This window comes from Pinus tabuliformis, chromosome J (assembly GCF_031772625.1).
Source record: "Pinus tabuliformis cultivar Carrire ecotype Pingquan chromosome J, CPIR1, whole genome shotgun sequence".
Taxonomy (NCBI): Eukaryota; Viridiplantae; Streptophyta; class Pinopsida; order Pinales; family Pinaceae; genus Pinus; species Pinus tabuliformis.
In genome coordinates, this window is record NC_142295.1 from 381,614,418 (window position 1) to 381,629,010 (window position 14,593).

Here is a 14,593-nt window from a genome sequence, read left to right on the forward strand (position 1 = left end):
ATCTTCATCAATATATCACCGTGATTAAACGGGAATTAAACCTCTATCAAAACCTTCAAACAATTTTTATTAAATTTTAGTTCAAACATTAAAAAAAGAAAAAAACTCAAAAAAATTACCGCAAACACACACATATATATATTATAAACTTTGAATATACTTCACTGAACATTGGTTAATTAAAATTATTAAACTTTGAATATACTGAGGATTGGTTAATTAAAATTCCTCGGAGAGAATATTTTACATATTGGTTTGTTTAACTATTTTACGTTTAAGTTTTTAAAAAATTAGATGAAAAAAGTAATTTTAATTTTAATCTAAGGAAAATAAATAAATTTAAATCAACATTTTAATTTACGGACTTCTCACATTTTATCATTAAAATTATTATTTTGAATTACATATATGCAAAAGCGAATAAAAGTAATTTTAATTTTAATCTAAGGAAAATAAATAAATTTAAATCAACATTTTAATTTACGGACTTCTCACATTTTATCATTAAAATTATTATTTTGAATTACATATATGCAAAAGCGAATATTTGCAATGAGGAAATGTTTACGCGAGATTTAAATAAGAGAATTGGTTTCCAAATAGATCTTAGCAATGTATATTAAAATCTAAATTTGCAAAAGAATAACTTATTATTAATTTCATATTTTTAGTTATTCACGTGTCAAATTCTAGTCTCTTAACTATATCTAGACAACAATAATTAATGAGGTGAATATGTTTATAAAATTAATTAAAAAAAATTTACTATCACATTTGTGTCAGGTTAAATAAATCCATTTTTATATACACCGTGAGAATAGAGATTAAAGGAATTTATTGCTAATAAGATAAAATAATATGAATCTGATTGATTTAAATAGGTAAAATTTAAATGATTATAATTATTATAAATAATGAGGTGAATATGTTTATAAAATTAGTTAAAAAAAAAATGACTATCACATTTCTGTGATGTTAAATAAATCCATTTTTATATTCACCTTGAGAATAGAAATTAAAGGAATTTATTGCTAATAAGATAAAATAATATGAATTTGATTGATTTAAATAGGTAAAATTTAAATGATTATGATTATTATAGCCCTATGATCTTCTATTGAAGTTTATATGACAATATTTTGTGAATTATTTTTTTTTTTGTAATTTTAAATAGTAATGGTGATAAGGTAAGTGCAATATGTATAACTCTTTAAAACATATATAAAAAAAAAAAAAAGAATTACTCTATTTTAATTTAATTATTTCAAACTTTATCGTGTTATTATCTTCAAAACTATATTATAGCAACTTAAATATTAGAACGATATTGATTTTGGAGGTAATTAATGTATCATAAATATATTTGAATGAAATTTAATGAGGCATCCTCATTACATCTCATGCGCTTTAACCCAATCTTAGAGTGGTTGATCGAAGTATCGAGAGAGTTTGGTCGAATACAAGTGGGGTTTCCAATATTAATATAACGATGTACATCCATTTGCAAGCAGTTAGGGTTCTGTTCCAGGGTATCGGTAACCTCAGTTGGTCATTTGCCTATCTCATTCCCGAGAGGCCGCGCTCTGCAACCCAACACCATTGAAGGTGTAGTTAAGGGTTTCTCCATGCGATTTTGGGTGTTTTATTGTCAGCGTTGCAAAGCTTGCAAGATATTTCATCAATTCTATGACCTAATCTTCAGTAAAGATCATGGGTTGCTACATCTGTCTTCCAATTGTTCTGTTCTTCAGAAAATTTCGACCTTATGGTCTCTACAGTTTTCTGGCAAAGTTATTGAGAACACCCACTTGCATAGCTAAATGTTGCTTAAGTCTCTTCCTCTTATTTACTATAACCTCAGGTTCTCTGATAGTTTTCTAATTCTTTTATGGATTGCATGATACAAATTTAGGCACCATGCTTCTGGCACATTCGATTTCTGGGTGCACAACATTACCAGATCTAACGAATTGGGGTGACATATCCAGGTTTCAGAGAGCTGAACTCCTTGTTTCTAGGTATTTTTTTGCCTCTCTTTGTCTTCCTTGTAATCATACACATGATTTCACAATTTTGTTTGCTGGTATCCTGATACCGCCTAGGGTTTTCATTCCGTGCGTGTTTTTCAACTTGTAGGTAAGCTAGCGTAAGGGTTTCAAATGGTGTTTTCACGGTTCCGATATCCTATATACCAGGTGCCTTTCTTCTTGTTTTGGTGTGTAGGGTTTAGGAATGGGGCTTTCTGAACCCTAGCTTCTACTGGTTTGTTAATTCGAACATGGCAATACTGCCAGTAACTCCTTAAGTGCTCTGGAGGTTTAACGTTTGAAAGGAAACTGTAATTTTTGTAATGTAATTAAGTATAGTATACGCTTTGTTGAGTTCCCATTGAGGTTTATTTTGCTTTGTCTTTCTGTAATCGGTTTACCCGATTAACCCTGAACCCGTTACCTTGGGCAACGGAGTTCGGTGTGTTGAGACAGTTATTTATTTCGCTAACTATTATTATTAGACTGCCTCTATTTTTAACCAGTTACTTCTGGTCATTTTGAACATGAAGTCCTTAATTATAAATTACAATTTCTGGGTTAATATTCATGTGTTTAATTCGGTCCATTTGTAAGGAAAAATTTATTGTTTGGAATTAGCTTGAATCTGCTCATATTTAGAAAATGGAAGTCTCTAAACTATGATTGTTCTTACTGTATTCATTGAATCTCATTGGTTTCCAGTGATTATGTTTTACTGATGAATGATATAATGGTTCATAATTTTGCTCGAAAGACAGTTAGTCTGATTGCATATATTGAGTAATTGAAATTTCTACAGGCACCGAAATTGGTTCGATTCTTTATTCTGTCTCTGTTTATTCTCTGTTTTAACCTTAAGGAATCTTACTTTAGTCTATTCCATTCACATCAAGAGTCAAGAGGACTGGACTTGGTAGTTGTTACCAGCAGTTTGGTCCCTAAAACCCTAAGCCCTCTTCATCTAGTTACCGTAACTTTTATTTGTAAATAGAATACATGAGGGGTTCCAGGGTTGTTATTACTCTATTTTTCTTGCGATATTTTTAAACTGTATTTTTATTTTATTATTACACAGACATATTCACGTTCCAGTTCCCTTCTTTGGGTTTAATTGCCCCTAAATGTTACCAAATAGGCCCTTCTCAAAATAGCATTTAATTACTCAGATAAGTTTATTACTCATATAATAAAACATCAAGAATTTCATATAGGGTTCCACGAACAAACTACTGAACCTACTGTGTCAAACACATTATTTAAGTTTGATGTGTTTTTCATTAGTACGGCTTATAGAGTTATTTTATCTGCATAAGAACACATGTAAATAATTATATTCACATTATTTAAGTTTGATGTATTCACATTATTTAAGTTTGATGTGTTTTTCATTAGCACTGCTTACACGTAAACTAAAGGTAGTTACCCATTCATAAATTCAAAGTTTGAATTAAAACAATTCAAGAATACTTATTTGTCTCTGTTAAATAACACGAATTCAACAAGGGTGAGACCTTTTCCACCCAACCATGATAAGGGAAATGACGTCCACTTCTCCCCCCGAGCTCCACTCCAAGACAATAGATAACAATATTTTTGTCTTTGAATCAGGTAAAAGACATCCTCCACTCCAAGACAATAGGTAACAATATTTTTGTCTTTGAATCAGGTAAAAGACATCAGGACTACACTTCAGTATTTTAAACCACAGATTCCTATCTATAACAATTCCACTAGCTCAAGTCCAGCACATGATATCTTCTCTTGTTAATGTCACACGTATCTTTCTTCCTTCCTTATTTTTCCTCAAACAAAATACTGAACCCCTTTCTTTCCACTGAGATCCTTTTTTATCTTCAGGAATGAAAGGTATAAATGTCTCTAACTGTTCCTAACTGCTTGGAGGTTGGAATTCGTTTTTGATCTCCCCTCTTGTATTTCGAGATTTTCATAACCATAAAATAATATTATTCACTATTCAAGTGATCATAAAAATGTCATTAGTCTTTAATGAGTCTTATTTACTATAGTCTTTAAATAAAGTAAAGTGATTTTTTTTTTTGTTATCACGGAGGTATTACATCTTCCCCCCAGGAAAAACACCATCCTCGGTGTTTACTGTACCCCACGAAACAGAGTAGGATAAGCTTGTCTCATGAGATGTTTGTCTTCCCAAGTGGCGTCCTATGGGCTAAAGTGCTTCCACTACACTTAACCTGGAGGATAACTCACTTCTGCAGTGTTGTTTCTCTCCGATCGAGAATACATAGTGGTTCTACCAGAAATTCCCTATCTTAGTTCGACCTGTCAAAACATCATTATCACCATTAGTTTATTTATTTTAGCTTTGATATTATATAATTCAAATTTATTCATTCTTACTTACACATCTTGCCAATTAATAATGTGTGTGGGATCATACACATATTTCTTTAATAGTGACACGTGAAACACATTATGCACTTTCATGTGGTGAGGAAGAGCAAGCCGATAGGCTACTGGTCCTATTCTTTCTAGGAATTGGAAAGGACCACAATAGTGGGGTGCCAATTTAGCACAACTACTCCACTACAAAGTGTTTTTCTTGCATCTTACCCGGACATAGACATGGTATTTGACCTGGAATTATTTGTAAATTCCCTTTTTATCTGTGTAGGCTTTTTGTCTGTTTCGAGCCGCTTGCAATTTTTGTCGAAATTTCCTTACTTCTTGTTCCATCTCTGCTAGCATGTCGAGTCCTAAGATCATTTTGTCTTCTGGGTTTCGCCAATTGGCTGGACTCTTGCACCTTCTTCCATACAAAACTTCATAGGGGCTCATCTTTAATGATTCATGGTAGGGGTTGCTATAAGTGAATTCAAGCAAATGAAGATAATATTACCATTTGCCTGGTTGTTACATCACATACATTCATAACATATCTTCCAATACATAATTGACTCGCTCTGTTTGTCCATTTGTTTGGGGGTGATAAGAGGTACTAAATTGAATCTGAGTATCTAGCCCTGTAAAAAGAGCTTTCTAGAATGCAGAGTAAATTTTACATCTCTATTTGAAATCACTACCTTTCGCATACCGTGCAATCATAATATTTCTTTCATAAAAATGTCTGCGATTTCCACTGTTTTATAAGTAGATTTTAGAGGAATAAAATGAGAATTTTGCTCAACTTATCCACCACCACCATGATGGAATCATGTTGTTTCTGAGTTCTCAAAAGTATGGTTATAAAATCTAATGTGATCATTTCCTATTTCCACTCAGGTATAGGGAGTGGTTGGAATAATCCATCAGGGTGTTGATGCTCATATTTAACTTGCAAACATTCTAAACTCTTCGCCAGATATATCATGATATCCTTTCTCATTCCAGGCCAAAAATACCCCTTCTTAATTCCAGAGAACAACTTCTAATAACCAGGGTGAGCGGCATAATGGTTGCAGTGAAACTCATCTAACAACATTTGCTTAAATCTTATTTTATTGGGAACATACACCCTCCCCTAAAAATTAGTAAATTTCTATCATCTCTACCATACTCAGATGGTTTCCCGGAATTTTGCATTTGTTTAGTTTGCTACCATAAAAAATTATATTCATGATCCTTAAGGACAACTTCCTTGAGTTGTTCTGTCACATCAAACTCTATGTAATGATACTAAATTTCATACACAAATTGGACTTTTCTACTTAAAGAATCTGCTACTCAATTTTATATTCCCTTAAGGTGTCTTATATCAAAGAAAAACTCACTCAGAAATGTTGTCCATAGAGCTTGCCGTGCATTGAAATTATGTTGTTTAAAGAAATTACTTAAGATGTTATGATCTGTCATTAGAAAGAATTTATTTCCTAACAAATAATGGTTCCATACCTTCAATGCATGCATTACCGCAGTAAGTTCTAGATTGTAAGCCAAATACCTCTGCTCATGCTCTTTGAGATTCCTAGACTCACAGGCCACCACTTTACCATCCTGCATCAAAACACCTCCCACTCCTTGCTGACAGGGATTCGTGCAAACAATAAATTCCTTTTCCAGGTTAGCCACTTTCAATATTGAAGTGAATGTTAATAAATGTTTTAATTGCTCAAAGCTGAGTTGATACTTAACTATCCACTTGAAAATTCTCCCTTTCTTCTGTAGAGATGTCATGGGGTAAGAGATCATAGAGAACCCCTCTAGAAATCAACGGTAATAACATGCCAAAACCATAAAGGAATGAATATCTACTACATTTTTAGGGATAGGCCAATCTAAAATAGTCCTAATCTTCTCTAGGTCAATAGTTATACCTTCGGAGAATATCACATGCCCCAAGTACTATATTTGTTCCTTAAAAAAATCGCATTTACTGAATTTGGAATAAAGTTGATTTTTTCTTAAGGTTTTATGGACAATCCCCATATTCTCTTTATGTTCTTTTTCATTTTTCGAATAAATTAAAATATCATCAATGAAAATTAGAATGAACTTGTCCAGATAGGGGTGAAAAATCCCATTCATTAAACTCATAAAGGTTGCCATAGCATTAGTCAGACCAAAAGGTAATACAATAAACTCATAGTGGCCATATCATGTTCTAAACACTATTTTACAGACATCTTCATCCTTAATTCGGATTTGATGATACCCCAATCGCAAATTGATTTTGGAGAATACGGTGATGCCTTTGACTTGATCAAACAAGTCATATATTCTTGGCAGAGGATACTTGTTCTTGATGGTTAATTTGTTCAATTTCCTATAGTCCATATAAAGTCTCAGCATTCCATCTTTCTTCTTCACGACCAATTCAGGTGCCCCCCAAGGCGACACACTTGGGCGGATGTACCCTTTGTTGAGTAATTCTTGTAGTTGCATTTTGAGTTCAGTTGACTCAGGAATACTCATATGGTATGGTGCTTTTGACACTGGGGAAGCTCAAAGAATGAGTTCTATAATGAATTTAATGCTTCTTTTCAGAGGTCATCCTGGTATCTCTTCCGGAAACACATCTATAAATTCTCGAAAAACAGGTATATCTTCTAGAAATGACAATTTATCTTTTGAATTGGCATATTCAACTTACACCACATATATTTGGAAACCTTTCCCAGTGCATTTCTTTAACTAGTTAGTAGCGATCAACCACAACTTAATATTTCTCTGAATACCTTGTATTTCCTATCTGTTTCCTTCATCTGTGAGGAAAGAGATAGTTTTATCCTTACAATTTACTAGGGACCAATGTTCCTCCTGCCAATCCATTCTAATTAACAGATCATATGAAACTAAAGGTAATTATATTTAAGTTTACTTCAGTGGATTGACTTGGAATCTCTATGGGACATCTTTGTATCTTGGCTATCACTCTACGTTTTCCCCTGCGTTTAATTTCACTAGCCATGAAATCTTAAATTTCAAACTTGAAAAATGACATTTTTCTACTATTTTTGGACTAACATAACTAAGAATTTTTCTTGGGTCAATCAAAATATACACAATTCTTGGGTCAATCAAAATATACACAACCTGGTTAGCTATCCTACCTTCAAACTCCACCATAGTGGGTTGATACTCTGCTTGATGATCTTCCAAAGCAACATTAATCCTTGGTATGTTCCTAGACACATTTGCCACCGTAGAAGCTTTTTGAACACTTGCTATAATTTCGTTTTTGGAACGCTGAGGATATTTCTTATAGTAGTGGGGTTCTCCACAACCCCAACATTGCGGGGGTGGTTTTGGTGGTTGTCCAAGTTCCGTCTTGTTGAAAATTTCAATTGTTTTTTCTTCATTAGGATTCCAGTTTCGCTCTTGATTTTTCCCCAAGGTTCCTCGCCCCCACCCCCCCCCATTTTTTTGGGTACAGATTTCATCCCACCTCATCTGGTGGCTTTGAAATTACGCGAAAATCCTTTTTGTCCCTTTTTGTTTGGCCATATCTTATTACCTTCACCTTTCTTCTGCATCTTTTGATAACAGATTCGAGCCTTTCGAATAGTTTCATCCATTGTTTTGGGGTTGATGAAATCTATTCATTCTTTCATACGAGTAGGTAGATTGCTTAAGAAGCGTCATAATTTCTCTTTTTCTTCTCATATGTATGGAACATAACGCAGCAAGGAAGTGAAATTGGTTATAAATTCATCCACAGACTATTGTCCCAAAGTGAAGTCATGGAATTCCTTAGCCTTCTCATCATAGAATCTTTCTGTCAAGTATTTATCCTTGAAATATTTGTGGAAGGTATCCCAAGTCACCTCCTGCTTGTCAACATTTCAAACTATTTTAACCTCTTCCCACCAAAGGGTAGCTTTACTTCGCAATTGATACATAGCTAGTCGAGCCCTTAAGTTATCATCATATTCGTAAATCTAGAAATACTGGTTCATATTGATCAACCAAGCCTCTACAACCTTTTCTTTTTCTCCATCGACTAAGGGAGGCTTTATTTTCTTAAATCCCCCCTGTATCTCAATCTTTGGCTTCTTAGCCCTTCTACCTCCAAAAGTATTTCCTGACTCTTCGTCATTATTCATTTGAGTTTCGTCTGTTTCTGAATGACCTCTCTGTTGTTGCCTTGACTACTCTTTGTTTCTATTATCTTCACTAGGATCTGGGTCCCTTAGGCTCTGTCGATCTGAGAGGATTTTCAGGATTCGCTCATGCTTTAATCTAAGTCTCTTGTTGTGAGTGTGCAAATTCATCATTTCTGCTTGTAATTGTTGAACAATCTCTAATAGCACAATATTCTCATTTGTTGTACCTTCCTCCAACTAGACCCACATATTCGGATTAAATCCCACGCCACAGGGTTGGGTGACTCCGCGCCCCCTCTTCATACTATATCTTTTCTCCTCTTAGTGCATTTAAATATTTTGGTTTTTAACAATATTTTTTTTTCTTGCTCAAGGCCACAATGCTGAAACCTATGGCTCTGATGCCACTTGTAACATGTATAACTCTTTAACACATAGATTAAAAAAAGGATTAATTACTCTACTCTAATTTAACCATTTCAAACTTTATTGTGTTATTACAAAACCCTGAAAACCATATTATAACAACCTATGTATTAGAACACTATTGTGTAAGGAGGAAATTAATGTATCATAAATATATTTGAATGAAATTTTAATGAGGCAACCTCGTTACATCCCATGTGCCTTAACCCAATATTTAGAGTGGTTGATCGAAGCATCAAGAGGGTTTGGTGGAATACAATTTGGGTTTCCTATGGCATACAACTCTATATCTTGCAACCGTTGATATTTCTAATACTAATCCAATGATATACATCCATTTGCAAGAAGTTGGGGTTCTGTTCTGGGGTACCTGCAACCTCAATTGGTCATTTTCCTCTCTCACTACTCTGAGGCCACGCTTTGCAACCCAGTGCTAATGAAGTTGTTGTTAAGGGTCACTCCATGCGATTTTGGGTGTTTTACTGTCAGTTTTGTAATACTTGCAAGGTCTTTCATCAGTTCTATGTTTTAATCTTTAGCAAATCTCATGGGTTGCTCCATTTGTCTTCCAGTTGTTTTCTTCTTCATAAAATTTCGACCTTATGGTCTCTACAGTTTTACAGTAGAGTTATTGAGAACACCCACTTGCACAGGTAAATGTTGCTTAAGTCTTTTTCTCTTACTTACTTTAACCTCAGGCTCTCTGATAGTTTTCTAAATTGTTTATGGATTGTATGATACAGGTTTAGGCACCATGCTTCTAGCACATTCAATTTATGGGTTCACAACATTACCAGATTTACTGAATGGGGGTGGCATCTCAAGGTTTCAGAGAGTCAAACTCCTTGTTTCTGGGTAATTTTTACCTCTCTTTGTCTTCCTTGTAATCATACGCATGATTTCATAGTTTTGTTTGTTGGTTTCCTGATACCGCTTAGGGTTTTCATTCCCTACATGTTTTATAACTTTCAGGGAAGCTTTCACAAGGGTTTTAGATGACAGTTTCACGATTCTGATATCCTAATTACCAGGGGCCTTTCTACTTGTTTTGGCGTGTAGAATTTAGAAATGGGGCTTTCTGAACTCTAGCTTCTCCTGGTTTGTTAATTCAAACATGGCAATACTGCCAGTGACTCCTTAAGTCTACCAGATATTTTATGTTTGAAAGTAAATAGTAATTTTTGTAATCTCATTAAGCATTGTATATGTTTTGTTGAGTTCACATTGAGGTTTATTGTGCTTTGTCTTTTCGTAATCGGTTTACCTATTTAGCCCTAAACTCATTATCTTCTGAAACAAAGTTTGTTGCATTGAAACAGTTATTTATTTCATTAACTATTGTTATTAGAATTCCTCCATTTTTAATCAGATACTTCTAGTCATTTTGAACATGAAATCCTTAATTATAAATTGTAATTCCTGGGTTAATATTCATGTGTTTAATTTGTTCCATTTGTAAGGAAGAATTTACTATTCGAAATTAGTTCGAATTTGCTCATATTTAGAAAATGGAAGTCTCAAAACAATGATTTTTCTTACTATATTCGTTGGATTTCATTGTTTTCCAATGGTTATATTTAACCAATGAATGATATAATGGTTGAGAATTTTGCTTGAAACACAGTTAGTCCGATTACATATGTTGAGTAACTGAAATTTCTACAGGCACTGAAATCGGTTCAATTCATTATTCTATCTTTATCTATTGCTTTTTTTAACCTTAAGAAACCTTAATTCAATATAGTCCATTCACATCAAGATTCAAGAAGACTGGACTTGGTAGCTATTACCAGCAGCCTGCTCTAAAACTCTTCATCCAATTTCCATAACTTTTATTTGTAAACATAATACATGAGGGGTTCTAGCCCCAAGGGTTAGCTCAGTTGATCAAAATCAGTGCCTCGTTGTTTGGGAGGTCACAGTTTCCATTTTGCCTAAAGCCCTTGCGGTTAGGCCTTGCTAGTGGGCCGCGGGGCTAAATCCCTTCGGGGTTGATTAGCCCATATTTTTCCGTGAATGTAGCGACCACCCGTTGACCAAGGTGTCCGTGAATCACAACCCAAAAAAAAAATGAATAAATACATGAGGGGTTCTAAGGCCATTATTACTCTGTTTTTCTTACAATAGCTTTAAAATATACTTTTATTTTATTATTACACAGACATATTCACGTTCCAGTTCCCTTATTTGGGTTTAATTCCCCCTATTTGTTACCACATAGACCCTTCCCAAAATAACATTTTATTACTTAGATAAGTTTATTACTCAAATAATAAAGCATCAATAATTTCATATAGGGTTCCAAGAACAAACTACTGAACCTACTGTGTCAAATACATTATTTAAGTTTAATGTGTTTTTCATTAGTACTGCTTATACAGTTCTTTTATCTACATAAGAACACATGTAAATAATTATATTCATAGACTACACCACAAACAATAAAGTTAGTTACCAATTTATAAATTCATAGTTCGAATTAAGACAATTTAAGAATACTTATCTATCTGTGCTAAATCCACAAATTCAACAAGGGTGAGACCTTCTACACCTAACGACGAAAAGGGAAATGATGTCTGCTTCTCCCCCCGAGCTCCACTCTCGTATAGTAGGTAACAATATTTTTTTCTTTGAATGAGGCAAAAGACATCAAGACTACAATCCAAGCTTTTAAATCACAGAGTCCTCTCTATAACAATTTTATCCATTCACTCAAGTCCAGCTCAGAGTATCTTTTCTTGTTAATGTCACACAAATCTTTCTTCCTTACTTTTTTCTCCTCAAACAAAAGACTTGTTAGAAAATTATATATTACAGAGCAATGAAGCACATAAAATATTGCAGAAATATAAACACTAAAAACACATAAAACAAGAGAGACACAGATATATGTGGTTCACCCAATTTGGGCTATGTCCATGGAGAAACAACGAGTACTTTCTTTTATATTATCTAGCAAATTAAATAGATACAACCTACAATAGATCTGATGTAATTTCTTCTTTGCTCTCACATAATATTCTCTCTCTTTTTCGCTCTGAATACACATCTACATAGATGCAATACAATTCCCTCATATATAGTGAGGGGTTGCCTTCTAGGGGAAAAACCCTAAATTAAGCATAATTTCTATCGTTAAATTTTTGCCTAATGAATGACCGAGATTGACTATGAAATTACAACATTTAACAAGGAAATTTTACATCTATTTTTAGCTTCGAGGGCATTTCCCCTGATCCCCCACCATGGGGGCCTCCAAATAATCATCCTTGCCCCCTGTGGCGAAGCACATAAATAGGTGGCATTGTCGCTACATTACGAAATGGTGTCCAATGCGGTGATACCTTCTAATAAAGAAGGTAATCGGGGTCCACACCCAACAAGACTGAACCCCTTTCTTTGCACTGAGATCCCTTTTTATCTCCAAGAAAAAAATGTATAATTGTCTCTAATTGTTCTTAACTGTGTGGAGGTTGGAGTTTGTTTTCGGTATGCCCTCTTAAGTTCTGAGATTTTCATAACTGTAAAATATTCATTATTTAAGTAATTATCAAAATGTCATTAGTCTTTCATAAGTCTTATTTACTATAGTCTTTAAATAATGTAAAGTGATCTCAGTAACCTATTCAAACTTCTCTTTTTAACCTTACAAATGTGAATAGTTGATTACAATATCTAAATTAATTTTTAATTTCAATTTAGAAATATTACAATTAGATAACTTTTCTATGAATATCTTCCATCTTAAAAACAAGAAATTAAAATATAACAATTATTTTTTTACTAATTTTTCTTTAATATTAAATAAAATATAATATTTTAGATTTAAATAACCTTCTTATGAATATCTTCCATATTAAAAACAAAATATTAAAAGATGACAATTAATTTTTTACTAATTTTCTTAAATATTGATAAACTATATTTTAAAACTAAAATATTAAAACATACTAATTAAGGTTTTTTATTTTTTTAGAAATTCCCACTCTAGATCAACAGATTATGCAATATACTAAAGCAAAATACTAGATCTACTTCTACAATCAAACTTTGCGAAACCTTAATCAATTTGAGATAGATCAATCAGAACAAATATAACAGAGAAGAAGAAATCATACACATGAAACACAGAAGAATACTTTGGGGAAAGCCTCGGCTAAAAACTCCAATTTTTGTATTATCATACAAGTGGAAATATGTTCAGATTACAAAAAGAATCAGCTCACAAGCTATCCTTCTCTCTTTGCAATCCAACTGCTGCTTATAGACAATCAAAGGCTTCTCACAAACCTTCTCATCTACCCTCCAAGCCTCCTATTTCCTTGTGCAGTTTCTCCTGGGTCCTTAAGATGCCACCTATGTGTAACAATCCCTCACACACTGCTCTGACCTCTGAAATAACTGCACAAACCTGAAGGAGATAATTCTTTCTGCATGGATGAGTTTCCTATATAGGAAAATTCCTCCAATTGATAGTACACTATCCCTTCCTCTGATCTCAACTGAGTTTCTAATTGAACTAACATGCATGAGTTATTTATGAAAGAATATTTAGTTATCTGAAGTGCAACAGTCATATGCATGCATGCATTAACTAACTGAATTTACAATTAATTCTACAAACTGTTGGAACTAATCTAACTGGACTTAACTTAGTTAACTGAGCTAACTAATTACAACTCAATATTACAACTCATACTTATCTTTTTAACTGAGGGATAAATTCCTTAACCAATGGAGAAACTATTGCATGTCCCCACATAGACTTCATGTTTGATTATCTACAATTAAATAACTCAAGATGAATTAATTAATTATTTTTCAAACATCTAGTGAGACTAAATTCGAATTTTAACTCCCAATTTTAATTCAGGGACTAGTTAAAATTGGAATCTATCCCGAAATGTTGTTTATAGCAATGCTATTTTTAGCATTTCTAATTTTTTTCTATTTCCAACAGAGATGGAGTATATCCTAAAATGTTATTTTTAGCATTTCTTCTTGTTATTTTCAACACTCCCTCTCAACAAGAAAGGCATTCAACTCGAAAATGATCCTGAACCTTTGGAATGTTCTGCATGCAAAACTTCTCCCTAGTGTTGTTGCTCCAACAACTCTAGAAACAAAAAAATATTCAACCTGAATTAGAATGATGCTTTTTTCATCAAAGTCTCTTACTGCTATTTCCTCTATCGACTGAAAATTATGCACATCTGTGCTCTTCAGTATTTGACTACTCTAGTCTCTGTCACTTTGATCTCTCACTGCATCAATCACACTGATTCCTCCTACTGCATCCATGCTACTGCTGGTCCTATCTCCGAGTACTACATCCACAATGCATCTCCTCTAATCATGTTGCATCGTGTTGCCCACTGCTACACTGCAACTCAGTTACTGAGAAGTAAGTAATTGATCTCCCAAATGACCTCCCTGTTGGGCTAGAAACATTCTTTGATGCTGAAGCTTCCTCTATCGCTCCACTCGCATCTGTCTCTACCCACTCAGTCAGTCCTACTACTCCTCGTCAGGGCTCCCGTAGCAAGGTCTAATCCAATAGGGTGGGTACCTCAAGGATCTTGCCCCTATTTCAGCCTTCTTGGGACAATCACTTCA

General features: G+C 33.7%; 1 long non-coding RNA gene across 1 annotated transcript; it reads left to right on the top strand.

Moving 5' to 3' along the window:
* The first annotated feature begins 1,458 nt into the window (after positions 1-1,458).
* Positions 1,459-9,841, top strand: LOC149227355 (uncharacterized). Its single transcript, XR_016247126.1, has 4 exons — positions 1,459-1,605; positions 1,913-2,018; positions 2,137-2,195; positions 9,721-9,841. It is a non-coding gene; the product is annotated as an uncharacterized LOC149227355 (long non-coding RNA).
* Positions 9,842-14,593: the final 4,752 nt, after the last annotated feature.